The sequence below is a fragment of the Elephas maximus genome, chromosome 3, assembly GCF_024166365.1.
Source record: "Elephas maximus indicus isolate mEleMax1 chromosome 3, mEleMax1 primary haplotype, whole genome shotgun sequence".
Taxonomy (NCBI): domain Eukaryota; kingdom Metazoa; phylum Chordata; class Mammalia; order Proboscidea; family Elephantidae; genus Elephas; species Elephas maximus.
Window position 1 is genome coordinate 150447135 of NC_064821.1, and position 7328 is coordinate 150454462.

Here is a 7328-nt window from a genome sequence, read left to right on the forward strand (position 1 = left end):
AGTAGAGGTACTTGCATTGGGGGCCTAAGGTACAGCTGCAGTGCCCTCCCACCAAGGTGCTATAGGAATAGAGACACACCTACCTCACTGACACTTGGGGGAAGCCTGTCAGCATCCTGCCCCCCTGGAGGGTGAACCCCAGCTGCTAATAGAATCTGGTGCACACAACTATCACCACTACTTCTCGAGGTGTATAGGTGTTAGGGTGCAGCACACACTTGATGACCCAAAATCAGATTCTACTCAAGAATAGTGAATAGACTCAGTCATATATATCTGGCAACAGCCCAAACCAGCTGGTAATAGGTCGTAAGTAAGTCAAGGGCTACAACAAACAAGACAGTACAATCTAGTAGCCCATCCACGTATATTGAAAGAAAACAAAACAAGATAAGACTCAGTCAGCAATTATAGAATAAACCACTACTATATCTTTTTTTTTTTTTTATATCTTAGTGATGGCTCGGAGACAGCAGTCGATATCAAACCACATAAAGAAGCAGACCATGACAGCTTCTACAACCCTCCAAACAAAAGAATCAAAATCTTTCCCAAATGAAGATACAGTCCTGGAATTATCAGATACAGAATATAAAAAACTAATTTACAGAATGCTTCAAGACATCAGAAACGAAATAAGGCAAACTGCAGAAAAAGCCAAGGAACACACTGATAAAACAGTTGAAGAACTCAAAAAGATTATTCAAGAACTTAGTGGAAAAATTAATAAGTTGCAAGAATCCATAGAGAGACAGCATGCAGAAATCCAAAAGATTAACAATAAAATTACAGAATTAGACAATGCAATAGGAAGTCAGAGGAGCAGACTCGAGCAATTAGAATGCAGAGTGGGAAATCTGGAGGACCAGGGAATTAACACCAACATAGCTGGAAAAAAAATCAGATAAAAGAATTAAGAAAAATGAAGAAACCCTAAGAATCATGTGGGACTCTATCAAGAAGGATAACTTGCATGTGATTGGAGTCCCAGAACAGGGAGGGAGGACAGAAAACACAGAGAAAATAGTTGAAGATCTGCTGACAGAAAACTTCCCTGACATCATGAAAGACGAAAGGATATCTATTCAAGATGCTCATCGAACCCCATTTAAGACTGATCCAAAAAGAAAAACACCAAGACATATTATCATCAAACTTGCTGAAACCAAAGATAAAGAGAAAGTTTTAAAAGCAGCCAGGGAGAAAAGAAAGGTCTCCTTCAAGGGAGAATCAATAAGAATAAGTTCAGACTACTCAGCAGAAACCATGCAGGCAAGAAGGGAATGGGACGACATATACAGAGCACTGAAGGAGAAAAACTGCCAGCCAAGGATCATATATCCAGCAAAACTCTCCTTGAAATATGAAGGCGAAATTAAGATATTTACAGATAAACACAAGCTTAGAGAATTTGCAAAAACCAAACCAAAGCTACAAGAAATACTAAAGGATATTGTTTGGTAAGAAAACCAATAATATCAGATACCAGCACAACACAAGGTCACAGAACAGAACATCCTGATATCAACTCAAATAGGGAAATCACACAAAAAAATTAAGATTAATTAAAAAAAAAAATGCTCAAAACAGGGAATCATTGAAGTCAATATGTAAAAGATTTCAATAATCAAAAAGAGGGACTAAATACAGGAGGCATAGAACTGCCATATGGAGAGTGATACAAGGCAATATAGAACAATACAAGTTAGGCTTTTACTTAGAAAAATAGGGGTAAATAATAAGGTAACCACAAAAAGGTATAACAATTCCATAACTCAAGATAAAAGCCAAGAAAAACGTAACGACTCAACAAACATAAAGTCAAACACTACGAAAATGAGGATCTCACAATTTACTAAGAAAAACGTTTCAGCACAAAAAAGGAAGTGGAAAAATGAAATTGTCAACAACACACATAAAAAGGCATCAAAATGACAACACTAAACACTTATTTATCTATAATTACGCTGAATGTAAATGGACTAAATGCACCAATAAAGAGACGGAGAGTCTTGGACTGGATAAAGAAACACGATCTGTCTATATGCTGCCTACAAGAGACACACCTTAGACTTAGAGACACAAACAAACTAAAACTCAAAGGACAGAAAAAAATATATCAAGCAAACAATAAGCAAAAAAGAAGAGGAGTAGCAATATTAATTTCTGACAAAATAGACTTTAGACTTAAATCCACCACAAAGGATAAAGGACACTACATAATGATAAAGGGACAATTGATCAGGAAGATATAACCATATTAAATATTTATGCACCCAATGACAGGGCTGCAAGATACATAAATCAAATTTTAACAGAACTGAAAAGCGAGATAGACACCTCCACAATTATAGTAGAAGACTTCAACACACCACTTTCGGAGGACAGAACATCCAGTAAGAAGCTCAACAGAGACACGGAAGACCTAATTACAACCATCAACCAACTTGACCTCATTGACTTATACAGAACTCTCCACCCAACTGCTGCAAAGCATACTTTTTTTCCTAGCGCACATGGAACATTCTCTAGAATAGACCACATATTAGGTCATAAAACAAACCTTTGCAGAATCCAAAACATCGAAATATTACAAAGCATCTTCTCAGACCACAAGGCCATAAAAGTGGAAATCAATAACAGAAAAACTAGGGAAAAGAAATCAAATACTTGGAAACTGAACAATACCCTCCTGAAAAAAGACTGGGTTATAGAAGACATCAAGAGGGAATAAGGAAATTCATAGAATGCAACGAGAATGAAAATACTTCCTATCAAAACCTCTGGGACACAGCAAAAGCAGTGCTCAGAGGCCAATTTATATCGATAAATGCACACATACAAAAAGAAGAAAGAGTCAAAATCAGAGAACTGTCCCTACAACTTGAACAAATAAAAAGTGAGCAACAAAAGAATCCATCAGGCACCAGAAGAAAACAAATAATAAAAATTAGAGCTGAACTAAATGAATTAGAGAACAGAAAAACAATTGAAAGAATTAATAAAGCCAAAAGCTGGTTCTTTGAAAAAATTAACAAAATTGATAAACCATTGGCTAGACTGACTAAAGAAATACAGGAAAGGAAACAAATAACCCGAATAAGAAACGAGAAGGGCCACATCACAACAGACCCAACTGAAATTAAAAGAATCATATGGGATTATTACGAAAAATTGTACTCTAACAAATTTGCAAACCTAGAAGAAATGGATGAATTTCTGGAAAAACACTACCTACCTAAACTAACACATTCAGAAGTAGAACAACTAAATGGACCCATAACAAAAAAAGAGATTGAAAAGGTAATCAAAAAACTTCCAACAAAAAAAAGCACTGGCCCGGACGGCTTCACTGCAGAGTTCTACCAAACTTTCAGAGAAGCGTTAACACCACTACTACTGAAGCTATTTCGAAGCATAGAAAATGACGGAATACTACCCTACTCATTCTATGAAGTCACCATCTCCCTGATACCAAAACCAGGTAAAGACATTACAAAAAAAGAAAATTATTGACCTATATCCCTCATGAACATAGATGCAAAAATCCTCAACAAAATTCTAGCCAATAGAATTCAACAACATGTCAAAAAAATAATTCATCACGACCAAGTGGGATTTATACCAGGTATTCAAGCTGGTTTAATATTAGAAAAACCATTAATGTAATCCACCACATAAATAAAACAAAAGACAAAAACCACATGATCTTATCAATTGATGCAGAAAAGGCATTTGACAAAGTCCAACACCCATTTATGATAAAAACTCTCACCAAAATAGGAATTGAAGGAAAATTCCTCAACATAATAAAGGGCATCTATACAAAGCCAACAGCCAACATCACTCTAAATGGAGAGAGCCTGAAAACATTTCCCTTGAGAACGGGAACCAGACAAGGATGCCCTTTATCACCGCTCTTATTCAACATTGTGCTAGAGGTCCTAGCCAGAGCAATTAGGCTAGACAAAGAAATAAAGGGCATCCGGATTGGCAAGGAAGAAGTAAAATTATCTCTATTTGCAGATGACATGATCTTATACACAGAAAACCCTAAGGAATCCTCCAGAAAACTACTGAAACTAATAGAAGAGTTTGGCAGAGTCTCAGGTTATAAGATAAACATACAAAAATCACTTGGATTCCTCTACATCAACAAAAAGAACACCGAAGAGGAAATCACCAAATCAATACCATTCACAGTAGCCCCCAAGAAGATAAAATACTTAGGAATAAATCTTACCAAGGATGTAAAAGACCTATACAAAGAAAACTACAAAGCTCTACTACAAGAAATTAAAAAGGACAAACTTAAGTGGAAAAACATACCTTGCTCATGGATAGGAAGACTTAACATAGTAAAAATGTCTATTCTACCAAAAGCCATCTATATATACAATGCACTTACGATCCAAATTCCAATGTCATTTTTTAAGGTGATAGAGAAACAAATCACCAACTTCATATGGAAGGGAAAGAAGCCTCGGATAAGCAAAGCATTACTGAAAAAGAAGAAGAAAGTGGGAGGCCTCACTCTACCTGATTTCAGAACCTATTATACAGCCACAGTAGTCAAAACAGCCTGGTACTGGTACAACAACAGGCACATAGACCAATGGAACAGAATTGAGACCCCAGATATAAATCCATCCACATATGAGCAGCTGATATTTGACAAAGGCCCAGTGTCAGTTAATTGGGGAAAAGATAGTCTTTTTAACAAATGGTGCTGGCATAACTGGATATCCATTTGCAAAAAAAATGAAACAGGACCCATACCTCACACCATGCACAAAAACTAACTCCAAGTGGATCAAAGACCTAAACATAAAGACTAAAACGATAAAGATCATCGAAGAAAAAATAGGGATAACCTTAGGAGCCCTAATACAAGGCATAAACAGAATACAAAACATTACCAAAAATGACGAAGAGAAACCAGATAACTGGGAGCTCCTAAAAATCAAACACCTATGCTCATCTAAAGACTTCACCAAAAGAGTAAGAAGACCACCTACAGACTGGGAAAGAATTTTCAGCTATGACATCTCTGACCAGCACCTGATCTCTAAAATCTATATGATTCTGTCAAAACTCAACCACAAAAAGACAAACAACCCAATCAAGAAGTGGGCAAAGGATATGAACACACACTTCACTAAAGAAGATATTCAGGCAGCTAACAGATACATGAGAAAATGCTCTCGATCATTAGCCATTAGAGAAATGCAAATTAAAACTACGATGAGATTCCATCTCACTCCAACAAGGCTGGCATTAATCCAAAAAACACAAAATAATAAATGTTGGAGAGGCTGCGGAGAGATTGGAACTCTTATACACTGCTGGTGGGAATGTAAAATGGTACAACCACTTTGGAAATCTATCTGGTGTTATCTTAAACAGTTAGAAATAGAACTACCATACAACCCAGAAATCCCACTCCTCGGAATATACCCTAGAGAAACAAACGCCTTCACACAAACAGATATATGCACAACCATGTTTATTGCAGCTCTGTTTACAATAGCAAAAAGCTGGAAACAACCAAGGTGTCCATCAACGGATGAATGGTTAAATAAATTGTGGTATATTCACACAATGGAATACTACGCATCGATAAAGAACAGTGACGAATCTGTGAAACATTTCATAACATGGAGGAACCTGAAGGCATTATGCTGAGCAAAATTTGTCAGAGGCAAAAGGACAAATATTGTATAAGACCACTCTTATAAGATCTTGAGAAACAGTATAAACTGAGAAGAACACATACTTTTGTGGTTACAAGGGGGGGAGGGAGGGAGGGAGGGATAGGGTTTTTTACCGATTAACTAGTAGATAAGAACTGCTTTAGGTGAAGGAAAGGACAACACTCAATACATGGAAGGTCAGCTCAATTGGACTGGACCAAAAGCAAAGAACTTTCTGGGATAAAATGAATGCTTCAAAGGTCAGCAGAGCAAGGGCGGCGGTTTGGGGAACATGGTTTAAGGGGACTTCTAAGTCAATTGGCAAAATAATTCTATTATGAAATCATTCTGCATCCCACTTTGAAATGTGGCATCTGGGGTCTTAAATGCTAACAAGCGGCCATCTAAGATGCATCAATTGGTCTCAACCCACCTGGAGCAAAGGAGAATGAAGAACACCAAGGTCAGACGATAACTAAGAGCCCAAGAGACAGAAAGGGCCACATGAACCAGAGACCTACATCATCCTGAGACCAGAAGAACTAGTTGGTGCCCGGCCACAATCGATGACTGCCCTGACAGGGAGCACAACAGAGAACCCCTGAGGGAGCAGGAGATCAGTGGGATGCAAACCCCAAATTCTCATAAAAAGACCAGACTTAATGGTCTGACTGAGACTAGAGGAATCCCGGCGGTCATGGTCCCCAAACCTTCTGTTGGCACAGGACAGGAACCATCCCCGAAGACAACTCATCAGACATGAAAGGGACTGGACAGTGGGTAGGAGAGAGATGCTGATGAAGAGTGAGCTATTTGTATCAGGTGGACACTTGAGACTGTGTTGGCATCTCCTGTCAGGAGGGGGGATGGGAGGATAGAGAGAGTTGGAAGCTGGCAAAATTGTCACGAAAGGAGAGACTGGAAGGGCTGACTCATTAGGGGGAGAGCAAGTGGGAGTACGGAGTAAGATGTATATAAACTTATATGTGAGAATCTGACTTGATTTGTAAACGTTCACTTGAAGCTCAATAAAAGTTAATTAAAAAAAAAAGAATGCTGGAAAGATTTAATTAATGCGCATGTTAGTATGTTTCCTAGTTTTAAAGAACTGAATTTATCATAAATTAATAGGCCCAACTAATATGGATCTACCACCTGTCTGTCAGTATATCATACCGTGCTGGCTTGATGCTATGATGCCCAGGATATCAATCTTTATGTGGTCCATTTCATTTGCTATGATGCTAGAAGCTATGTCACCAGTATTTCAAATACCCACAATGTCATTCATGGTGGACAGGTTTCAGCGGATCTTCCAGACTAAGAAAAATTAGGAAGAAAGTCCTGGCAATCTACTTCCTAAAAACAGCTAATGAAAATCCACAACAGAATATTAACTGATATGGTGTTGGAAGATGAGCCCCCTAAGTTGGAAGGCACTCAGATACACAGTGGCTGCAACAATGGATTCAAGTATGTGTATGATCATGAAAATGATGCAGAACTGAACAAAGATTCGTTCTGTTGTACATGGGGTCTCCATGAGTCGGAGCCAAGTCAACAGCAACTAATAACAACAAATATTGATAGATAAACCCCCTAGAAAAAACTTCAGCATCAGTGAACATATACCAT